Here is a 12,170-nt window from a genome sequence, read left to right as displayed (position 1 = left end):
AGTAAAACTAGTTTTAAAACAAATACTGGTCAAACTAGAAAAAAAAGATTGTTCTGGATTTGTTAAATGTTTTGTCTATAGATTGCAAATAAAAAAAACTTTTATATTTAATTTAAAATAAAAATAGATGTGTCATAATTATTGATACCAAAAGAAATATGAAAAAAATATATGTGTTTCTTTGGTATCCGAGTGATCACAAAGGGTGTTTACAGGTGTGAGAACTGAACTGGTTAAAAAAAGCTATAATAAGTACCATTTATTTTTACTTTTCTACAGCTTGAAATTAAAGATTTTATTTTCTATCTGCAAGTCTTTTAAAATTCTAGCATTTTTTTCCTGTTTATTTCAATAACTTATCACTCTAGTTCCTACTTCTCACTCTGAAATTGAATTACTTAATATATTTCATTGAATTTGATATTTCAAGATAATCATTTTAACTTGAAATAGTAATAAAATGGAACATGAAAGGGCAGATATTGCATATTGCTCTTTCTGGGTGACTGACATAGATTTGATTTATGTTCTATGTTTAATGATAAATACTGAAGATTTTGAATTACACCCTATGTATCTACATATTGCAATTTCAAACATTTCAAAAGCTCCATTATACAATAGTGTAATAGCATAAAAATTGGTCAGTATACTTCTGGTATGTTCTTGATATACACATTTGTATTCAAATGAGAAGAAAGGGTATTTTCGTTTTTTTAATTGTGTGAGTTGCAGATTAAAAATGAGGTATTAGTGTAGCTGTCATGGTTGTTGTGGAGAATATAAAATCTCAGAGTGGTTTGCTCAATACGATTGCTCAGATCAGGTTAATATGGGAACACAAAGATTTGCAAGAAGCTACGGAAAAGGGCTGTACTTGAATCAGCCACTGGATAAGTTACAAGTGCTGCACAACAAGATACAAGGCATCATCAAGTCCATCGTGCCCACCAATTTAGAACAAGCCAGACTGAGGCTTTTCTGGTAGCCAAGACTAAAAAACAAGGAGGGATCATGATTGAACAATCTACAGTCATTCCTAAATCTTTAAACCACCACAAAGAAAATCAGGTAAAATGATCGACGACACCAACTTTTCTGCTGCAAGATATCCCCAGCACCAGGTCCCCTCCCCTACCTTCTCCCCCTGCTCTCCCTTTCTCCAGGCCTTACTCTTTCTTTCCTGCCTCCTTTCATTTTATTATTTCTTCTGCCTTCTATTTGCACAATTATTGTTTTAATTGACTATCATGTAATGTGACACATAGCATCAAGATCCTTTGTCCTGATTTGATCTCTTTCAGACTGTCTAGAAATGACATCACATTTGTACCTTTTGCTCCATTGTGTTTATTGGACCTTTGTTTGGCATAATGTTGATCACTGTATTCAGCTTGCTCTTTTTCGTACCCGCAACACAGATTATTTAATTTGTACAACTTGTTTAAATCAAATATATTGAAATAAAAAAGCTTAAAATGCAAGATATATGTGAAATCACATACCAGGTACTTGGTCCAAGTCAGAAATGCTTCTGCAGTGGTGGAGATGGAAGATTGGGACAAATGACAAGCAACCTGAATTTTTTGTTCCTTAAATTTATCAAGGCTAACCTGAATTAAATGCTAAAGAAATTGTCAGAGGTGGAAGAGAGCCTGATTGCCTTAACACAGATGAGTTATTTTAGCAAAGGAAATGTGTGTTTGTATAATTAAAGTGGTTGTAAACCCTCACATATACCCAGTGAAGTGAATAGCCTCAGATGATACACAAAGATTAAACAAATCATCATGTATAAGTTTTACTTGCTTTTCTGCAGTCTTCTCTGGTCTGCAACCCTTAAAATAGCACAATTGTGATCGAAATCCTTCTGGATCTGTGAGGAGTACAGAGGAGGGGGTGGAGAGCTTCAGTTATACAGCATTTCACAAAAGTGAGTACAACCCTCACATTTTTGTAAATATTTTATTATATCTTTTCATGTGACAACACTGAAGAAATGACACTTTGCTACAATGTAAAGTAGGGAGTGTACAGCTTGTATAACACTTGTGGTAGTGTGGTACCCCACCAGTGTATGAATACAGGATTTTAAACCAGGCAGGTTGAGGGGCTCCAGTGTATTTGCTTGTTTGGGAGGAAACTGGCTTTTCAGTTTCCTCATTATTTACTAAAGTCCACTTTGGGACCTGGAGCCCGGAGATTTCTTAGAGATCCAGGTGGGATGAAATCCCCAGTATTGGGTCCCAGTTTCGAGACTCACCGGCACACTGATTGTTCAGGTGTGTGTGGGCCTGATAGTAGAGTCAGGACCAGGGTTCTGGGCTCCACCCTCCTGAGGAGACCAGAGAGTGCATGTGTGCACTGGGGAAGCCAGAAAGTGCATGTGTGTGCTGGAGAAGCCAGAGAGTGAAGGTGTGCACAGTGAAAGCCAGAGACCCAAGTCTGAGGGTCAGAGCAGTGAGGGGCTGTTATCTACATAGAGGGCATAGGGAAGGGAATAGTCTGAAGGAGACAGATGAGAGCCTGAAATGGCCTGAGCAGCAAGGTACTACACCCAAGGCTGAGCGAGCCTTAAGAGCCAGGTGAATTGGCATTTTTTCATTTGTTATTGTTTTTGGGAGAAGAACCCCTGTGTGGGCAACCAAATGCATGTATGAACTTTCCTTTTTGTTTACTCCCAATAAAAGTGGGCTTCCACGCCCTTAAACTAAAGTTCCTGTTGGCTGTGAACTCACTGAAAAACGCATCTATCACTGAGCTAGACATCCCCCTAAGTCACACACTGTAAATTTGCTGTCCCCTCAAAATAACTCAATACACAGCCATTCATGTCTAAACCACTAGCAACAAAAGTGAGACACCCCTGAGTGAAAATGTCCAAATTGGGCCCAAAGTGTCAATATTTTGTGTGGCCACCATTATTCTCCAGCACTGCCTTAACCCTCTTGGGCATGGAGTTCATCAGAGATTTACAGGTTGCAATTGGAGTCCTCTTTCACTCCTCCATGACGACATCATGGAGCGGGTGGATGTTAGAGACTTTGTGCTCCGCCACCTCCCGTTTGAGGATGCCCCACGGATGCTCAATAGAGTTTAGATCTGGAGACATGCCTGACCGGTCCATCATGTTTATCCTGAGCATCTTTAGCAAGGCAGTGGTCATCTTGGAGGTGTGTTTGGGGTCCTTATCATGTTAGAATATTGCCCTGCGGCCCAGTCTCCGCAGGGAGGGGATCATGCTCTGCTTCATGGTTCCCTCAATGAACTGTAGCTCCCCAGTGCTGGCAGCACTCATGCAGCCCCAGACTAGGACACTCCCTTTACCATGCTTGACTGTAGCCAAGACACACTTGTCTTTGTACTCCTCACCTGGTTGCTGCCACACACTCTTGACACCATCTGACTCAAATAGGTTTATCTTGGTCTCAATAGACCACAGGACATGGTTCCAGTAATCCATGTCTTTAGTCTGCAGGCTTTCTTATGCATCATTAGAAGAGGCTTCCTTTTGGGGTGACAGCCATACAGACCAATTTGATGCAGTGTGTGGCGTATGGTCTGAGCACTGACAGGCTGATCCCCCACCCCTTCAACCTCTGCAGCAATGTTGACAGAACTCATACATCTATTTCCCAAATACAACCTCTGAATATGATGCTGAGCACGTGCACTCAACTTCTTTGGTCGACTATGGGGAAGTCTGTTCTGAGTGTAACCCATCCTGTTAAACCACTGTATGGTCTTGGTCATCATGCTGCAGCTCAGTTTCAAGGTCTTGGCAATCTTATCGCCCAGGTTATCTTTATGTAGAGCAACAATTCTTTTTTTCAGATCTTCAGAGAGTTCTTTGCCATGAGGTGCCATGTTGAACTTCCAGTGACCAGTATGAGAGAGGGAGAGCGATAATACTAAATTTAACACACATGCTCCCCATTCACACCTGAGGCCTTGTAACACTAACGAGTCATGGGAGGGAAAATGGCTAATTTGGCCCAATTTGGACATTTTCACTTAGGGGTGTACTCACTTTTGTTGCCAGTATTTTAGACATTAATGGCTGTGTGTTGAGTTATTTTGAGGGGACAGAAAATGTACACCATTATACAAGCTGTACACTCATTACCTTACATTGTAGCAAAGTGTAATTTCTTCACTGTTGTCACATGAAAAGATATAATAAAATATTTACAAAAATGTGAGGGATGTACTCACTTTTGTGAGATACTGTAGCTCTTATATACTGTGTGAGAGCTGATTGGAGAAAAGGGACACACCCTCCTCCACAAAGACAGAGGAAAGAAGGAACATGCAGAGCTATATTCTGAATAGACAAGCTTTGTGCTTATTTCCCTCTCAGTCTCAAATTTTATCTCATGTGTTGGGAAAATGTCTCAGAAGTGCTGATAACAGAGGAACGATGCACCAGAGAGAAACAACACTTTGAAGAGAGACAAGTAAACACTAAAGATATATGTGATTAGTTATAATTTCATGACTGGGGTTTACAACCACTTTAAGTATTATGAAAACTTGAAAAATTGTTGCAGAGCATGTGCATTCAGTTACCGGAATAAACGGATAATGTGAATCTGCTATAGGATCATTGGGCAGACCCAAGAAGATTCCAACAGATCTGAAAACACTGACAACTAAATCCAAAATGAATGAATGAATGAATGAAATACTTATATAGCGCGCAATGCGAACTGAATCGCCTCTAGGCGCTGAAATGGCACTGTTCCAACCAGAGGAAAGGAGGAGAATTTGAGGCTTTCCCTAGAAGACTCTGATAGTACAGCTGACAGCCAGAATTTCTCTGTTGGATTATTATTTGTTTAGCTCAAACTGTGGTTGATCAGGGCAGTGTACTGTTTGAGGATGTTCAGCCTTTGATTGGAATGTGTACAGAGCTGTCTCTGCCCTGTATCCCAAAGGGCCATGATGACTTTTCTCCCCCTTCAGCATTAACCAGGTTGCGTGCTTAGTATGACTGTTGGAGGATGACTCTGCATCCTTTTTTGAGCACTATTCGGTTTGTCCCAGACAGTTGTTGGAAGATTGTATAGATGAAGTGCAGTCCCTGGTCAGACAGAGGGTATGTGAGCCCACTTTTGTGCTACCTGTACTTCAGGCATGGTCCGACCTGTTATTATCAGCTTCTGTCAGCTCTCCACAATCCAGACCTGCTACTAAACACCTGCCTGCTCAGATGTCCTTTCTCCCATCACCCGTGGCATCCTCAGCTACAGTCCAATATACCCTGCTCCCCACCAAGTATCAATACCCTATTTCTACTTCCTGCACCTATCCTGCCTTTACCCACCTGCCTCTTCTCTACTACATGCAACTTCCCCACAAAAACTTCCTCTGACCGCTGTTCCCCCTTCCTTGCCATATCCCAGCCCTTTGTTCCAGTATGCCTCACCTCCTACCTACAGTCTTACAGCCACCTACAGATCTCCAGCAGTTAAGCCAAAGAAGAAACGAAAGTTCTTTCCCACTCACACGATCCTGCCAATAACCCAACTTGCTTCCACACCAACCACCCTGCTCCAGTCTGCTTGCATACCAGCTGAACCTGATAACCCACCTGATTCTGCCAAACCTCTGCCTGCTGTCCTGCTTGATGTGCCCATGCCTGCTGCTCCGCTTGATGTACTCGCTGCCCCACTTGATGTGCCTGCTGCTTGGCTTGATGTGCCCATGCGTGCTGCTCTGCTTGATGTGTCCGCTGCTCCACTTGATCTGCCCGTACCTGCTGCCCAGCTTGATGTGCATGTGTCTTCTGCCCTGGTTGATGTGCCTGTGCCTACTGCCCAGTTTGATGTGCCTGCTGCCCAGCTTGAAATGCTTGCTGCCCAGCCTGATGTACCCATGCCTGCTTTCCAGCTTGATGTGCCTGCTGCCCAGCCTGATGTGCCCACTCCTGCTGCCCTGCTTGATGTGCCTGCTGCGCCTCTTGATGTGCCCGTGCCTGCTTCCCAGCTTGATGTGCCCATGCCCACTGCCCAGCTTGATGTAACTGTGCCTGCTGCCCAGCTTGATATGCCCGCTGCCAAGCTTGATGTGTCTGCTGCCCTGCTAGATGTGTCCCTGCCTGCTGCCCTGCTTGATGTGCCTGCTACCCAGCTTGATGTGCCTGCTGCACAGCTTGATGTGCCCGTACCTGCTGCCCAGCATGATGTGCCTGCTGCCCAGCTTGAAGTGCTTGCTGCCCAGCCTAATGTTCCCATGCCTGCTGCCCAGCTTGATGTGCCTGCTGCCCAGCCTGATGTGCCCACTCCTGCTACCCAGCTTGATGTGCCTGCTGCCCTGCTTGATGTGCCCATGCCTGCTGCCAAGCTTGATGTGTTTGCTGCCCAGCCTAATGACCCGGAGCCTGCTGCCCAGCTTGATGACCTGGAGCCTGCTGCCCAGCCTGATGGCCCAGAGCCTGGTGCCCAACTCGCTGCCCAGCCCAATGACCCGGAGCCTGCTGCCCAGCCTGATGACCCTGAGCTCACTGCCCAACCTGAGGACCCGGAGCCTGCTGCCCAGCCCGATGACCCAGAGCCTGCGGTGCTGCCCAGCCCAATGACCTGGAGCCTGCTGCCCAGCCCGATGACCCGGAGCCTGCTGCCCAGCCTGATGACCCGGAGCTCACTGCCCATCCTGAGGACCCTGAGCCTGCTGCCCAGCCTGAGGACCCGGAGCGTGCTGCAAAGCCTGGGGACCCGGTGCCTGCTGCCCAGCTTGAAGTGCTTGCTGCCCAGTCTAATGATCCCATGCCTGCTGCCCAGCTTGATGTGCCTACTGCCCAGCCTGATGTGCCCACTCCTGCTGCCCAGCTTTATATGCCTGCTGCCCTGCTTGATGAGCCCATGCCTGCTGCCCAGCTTGATGTGTTTGCTGCCCAGCCTAATGACCTGGAGCCTGCTGACCAGCTAGATGACCCGGAGCCTGCTGCCCAGCTTGATAACCCGGAGCCTGCTGCCCAGCCTGATGACCCGGAGCCTGGTGCCCAGCCCAATGACAAGGAGCCTGCTGCTCAGCTCGATGACCTGGAGCCTGCTGCGCTGCCCAGCCCGATGACCCGGAGCCTGCTGCCCAGCCCGATGACCGCGGAGCTCACTGCCCAGCCCGATGACCCGGAGCCTGCTGCCTAGCCTGATGACCCGGAGCTCACTGCCCAACCTGAGGACCCAGAGCCTGCTACCCAGACTGAGGACCCAGAGCCTGCTGCCCAGCCTGGGGACCCGGAGCCTGCTGCCCAGCCTGATGTGTCACTGTCCTCTGCCCAGCCTGATGTGCCTCTGTCCGCTGCCTAGCTTGATGTGCTCCTGTCTGCAGCCCAGTTTGAGGTCCCAAAGCCTGTTGCTCAGTCTCACGCTCCAGTGACTACTGTCCAGTCCAATGTACCTGTTGTTCAGCCTGTTGTGCCAGTACCTGCTGTTCTACCTCTTGTGCCAGCTCCTGTGCCTGCTGCCCAGTCTGAAGTTCCAGTAATGGCTGTTCGGTTTCAAGTTCCAGTAAGTGCTATCAAGTCCAATGCACCTGCTGTTCAGCCTGTTGTGCAAGCACCTACTGTTCTGCCTGATGTGCCAGCACTTGTGCCTGCTGCCCAGTCTGAAGTTCCAGTACCTGCTGCCCTGTCTGATGCCTCGGAGCCCGCTGTCTGCTCAGATGTGCCCGCTGTCTACCCATATGTGCCCGCTGTCTGCCCAGATGTGCCTGATGACCAGCCTGAAGTACTCTCTTCTACCATTCTGCTCAATGCCATGGACTATGGACAATTAAAACTAGTTGGAGCGTCCAGAGGCCGCTCCTTTAAGGGGGGTACTGTCAGGAAAGGGTCCGTCCGCTGGTAAGATCTATCATTTGGCGTGCAGTACTGAGGTCCACCAGCAGGTGTATCCTGGAAGTTTGGAACTGTCAACAGAGTGTTGCCCTGCTGGTGTTATGTCATCATTGGGCTGCAGTACTGACGTCCCCCAGTGGATGGATCCTGGTAGTATGGAGCAGACAACACTCCCTGCGCTCAGGTGTTACATGAGGACAATAACTGGCAGTCCCATAAATACCCGGCAAGCCCTCACATGCTTGCCTTGGTATCTTTCTTCCTTGTGCCCTGGCCTGCACCTGATACCATCTTGATCCTGTCCCTCCTGTGTTCCTGTTCCCTTGTAAGCCTGATACCATCCATTATCTCCCTCTCTTGTCCTGCCCTTGTTCATTTGCTGATCCCCTGTGTATGACCCTGGCCTGGCTAACGTGTTTGATTTCGATACTTCCCTTTGGCTGTATATATTATCTGTTGTCTGTGGGTTTCTGTTGGTTGGTTGAGCACTATTTGTATTTGGGGTGTTTACTTATTTATATCACTTATCTTAAATAAACCTTATTCTTATTCACTTACATGCATTTTGGTTTCCTCTTTGCAGTACATACAATCTGGTCACACCTGTTCATGACAGCATGTCACTAATGAGGCGGTTTACGGGCAGGTGGAATTCCCGCTGAATTTCAACCAACCGAGCACTGGCTGTGTATGACCGCCTGAAATGGCTACAAACTCTTCTGGCCAGCTTTAGCACATCTTGCAACCCTGTGTATGTATTTAGGAAATGCTGCACCACCAAATTGAGGACATGTACCAGGCATAGCACATGTGTCATCTTTCCCTGTCTAAGGGCGGACAGGAGGTTTGAGCCATTATCGTACACCCCCATTCCTGGCTTCAGCTGGCGTGGTGTGAACCACCTCTGGGCCTGTCCCTGCAAAGCTGCAAGAATCTCTGCTCCGGTGTGGTTCCTGTTCCCTAAACACACCAGCTGAAGCACTGCATGGCACCTTTTAGCCTGACTCATGGAATAGCCATTTGAACACTTAGGAGGTTCATGTTCATAGGACAATTCTGCAGAGGAGGGCATGGAGGAGGAGGAGTTAGAGCTCACAGGTCTGGCATCATCACCACCAGCTGTATGGAGACATGGGCGCACAACAAGCTGTAGCACTGAGCCCTGTCCTGCATCCTTTCGAATTGCAAGCAGTGTTACCCAGTGTGCTTGGATGAAATATATTGTCCCTGTCCATGCTTGCTGGACCACGTGTCAGCAGTAAGGTGGATTTTATGGCTGACTGCCTTGCCCAACAATGCCAGAACATTCCCTTCCACATGATGGTAGAGGGATGGAACGGCCTTACGTGAAAAGTAGTAGCGACTAGGAACCTGCCATTGTGGTATAGCACATTGTGCGAAATCAGGTTTAAAGGCAGATATTGGAGAGACAACAGCTTTGACAAGCTTACATTTAGACACTGGGCATGTGGGTGACAAGGACTGTATTTTTTCTTTGCGCTACAGCAGATGGGGCAGAGAAATTTGCCGGTTACAGTCTACAGCTGGTGATGTGCTGCTGGCAGATGTGCTGTTAGAACCTGGAACACCCTGTGCTATACCATCATCCCTGTGATGGTATAGCACTCAGTATAGCAGGGGCAGACTGAAGTGGGTGGAGAGCCAGATTTGTGCCCCTTTTGTGGGGCTTTTAGGCACTCTTGCTAACAGGTGAAGTGTTTGAACATTAATTGCCTTGTTAAGCATGTGGTACCCTAATGGCTGGTGTTTTTTCCATGTTTGATGTACCTGAGACACAGTTTACAGATAGCAACAGTGCTATCTGCTGCAGATGTGTTGAAATAGGTCCAGACAGCTGAGCTCTGGGAGTGGGCCGGGAAATAAAAGCTGCAGAATGTGATGGAATAGGGTGGCTGCTCTCTATTCTTTCTTGATATGTGGGTGTAAGCTTACATATCTGATTCTTTAATAGTCCCTTGTATCTTTCAATCAAGCTAGCTGCCTGTGGATGGTATGGGATGTGGCAGAACCAGCACACTCAGAATCTTTGGCACCACTGTTGTACTGTTGATCGGGTGGTGTGCGAGCCGTTATCTCTTTGAACTTGTTTGGGATAGACCAACGCAACAAGCTTCTGGAACAGTTAAAGCGTTGCGGCTTGATCTGCATGTTTGCACAGACGAATAACAAAAAGTCCTGAACAGGTGTCCACTGCAGTGCAACAATACTTCATAATTTCCCTCGGGGAAGGGGAGCCGATGAAATCAATCTGCCAAATCTCTGCAGGCCTCTCACCCCTCTTAATCAACCTGGTGGAGTACTTTTGCAATGACCATTGTCGCACTTCTCCACACACTGCACAGTTCCCAATTACAGTCTTTATCATGTCCACGGATATGGGAAATCCCCTCTGCTGTGCCCATTCATATGCCGCTTTCTGCCCCAAATGTTCAGATTGCTTGTGGGCCCAGTTGGCCAAGTTCCACAAGACAGGATGAATTGGTACTGCATTCACTTTTACAATTTCATGTTGAAGTGCTGTGTAGGCCCCAAACAGGCCTATCCGACAATCAGTCCATGACAAATCATTGGAGAAGGAAGCACTGTGAAAGTGTACTAGCGGCCATCTCACACAAACTGGTTCTGGCACTCTAGGTCTATCAAAAACTAAAAGAAAGCATTAGCCAGGTCTATCACAGCATGATATTCTCCTCCCTCCTTAGCAATTTTCTCAAGGATTGAGATCATATCAGGTACAGCTGACTTTAATGGAGGTGCCACTTTGTGTAGAACTCTGTAATGCACAGTCATTTTATATGTCCCATCAGGTTTCATTACTGGGAAACCAGAGATGAGACAGGACTTATAGCAGGTCTAAGGATCCCTACTCTCAACAGTTCTTGAATAGTCTCCCCAATTTTTGTTGTGGCCTCCAGGAAGTCTGTATTGCTTGAGACAGAATGGCTTCTCTGGTGGAGGAATGAAGACAGGGGTCCATTTTGCATGATCTCTGACCACAGCCTTCACCACCCTAACCAGATAAGCTTTATCAGGATACCCAAATGTGAATGTACCCCGTTCAGTCTGGTCCCGTGTCAATAGCCAATTTCCCCTATGTCCTAACTGCTGGTGTGGTTTGCCCTCCCAAACCTTCTACATAAATCACTTCTCCTTTGTGATGGGAAGGATTTCCTTGCAAAAGTGTAACTTCAGCTCCAGTATCAACTAATGTTATCACATGTGTAGGAGAAGATGACTTCCCTCACCATACAGTGCCAGGTGCATATGGGAGTCGGTCTCCTGCTATCACTGCCCTCACTTCTATTACAGGAGACCTATCTTCCATTCATAAAGCATAAGAAACCTCCCAATCCCCTTTCCTGAGTCTCTCTAACTCCTCCCTAGGATAAAGAGATTAGGGTTTGGGTTCATGTGCAGTTTTGGGAATTGGTTTGGGGCTAACAGGAGGGGTCTATTCTGTTTTCTCTAAATTTAGGCTGATGTTATCTTCACTAGGAGTAGTAATCCTAACACTGACAGTTTTCCCCACTAAATGTTTCCACCTATTTAGCAATTCTGCAGCAGAAATTCCATCTATCTCCTCTTTAGGTACTCCTGCCTTTAATAGGTCCACCCACATTTGTGTCCTAGAGATAACTAGCCTGGTTTTCTCTTCACCTCCTGTCTTCTCTATCACATTCCCTTTCTTCTCTGTTTTTTTCTGCTTGTTCTCTTCCCGTCTGACTTTGACCTTATCTATTGCCCTGACAGCCAACTGGCTTAAAAGAGAAGTGGCTTCATGAATCTTGCTGTTTAATCCTAGGCCTCCCAGCAAGGACAATATACGAGACTTGAGATTAATTGGTGCAGACTTCATTAGCTTAGAGCGCAGAGCAGACATAAAGGGTTCCATATCTGGACCCATCCATTACGGAAATCATTTTAATCCAGTTATACAACCCATCTCACATAATCTGGAAATACCTTCTCCTATTGTTCTCCAGGAATAGGTATTTTCCAGGTCACTAGGACTAGCATATACTCAGACTATCCCATCTCTCACGAGGACTAAAAGTGAAAACTTCACATTAAACTCTGTGGATTTTCACTTAGCCTGACACAGTTTTGGGCTCTTTGAGGGTAGGGACCGATGTGATTGTTCAATGTACAGGGACAATTGTAGACACTCACTCAAGTTGAACTGGATAGACTGGTGTCTTTACTCAACCTCACTAACTATGAAACTATGAAACAATTGTGGATCATGGGTTAACACTCCCATAGCCACTGCTTCCTTGGCTGATAAAATAACACTGTCCACCCCTTCATC

General features: G+C 46.5%; 1 pseudogene; it reads left to right on the top strand.

The window, feature by feature from the left end:
* The first annotated feature begins 764 nt into the window (after positions 1-764).
* On the top strand, positions 765-1,715 carry LOC143925704 (COMM domain-containing protein 1-like; annotated as a pseudogene).
* Positions 1,716-12,170: the final 10,455 nt, after the last annotated feature.

Source organism: Lithobates pipiens, unplaced genomic scaffold (genome assembly GCF_037356315.1).
Source record: "Lithobates pipiens isolate NorthernLeopardFrog02 unplaced genomic scaffold, aLitPip1_a1.2 Scaffold_22, whole genome shotgun sequence".
Classification (NCBI taxonomy): domain Eukaryota; kingdom Metazoa; phylum Chordata; class Amphibia; order Anura; family Ranidae; genus Lithobates; species Lithobates pipiens.
This window is presented reverse-complemented; position numbering and strand designations above follow the sequence as displayed.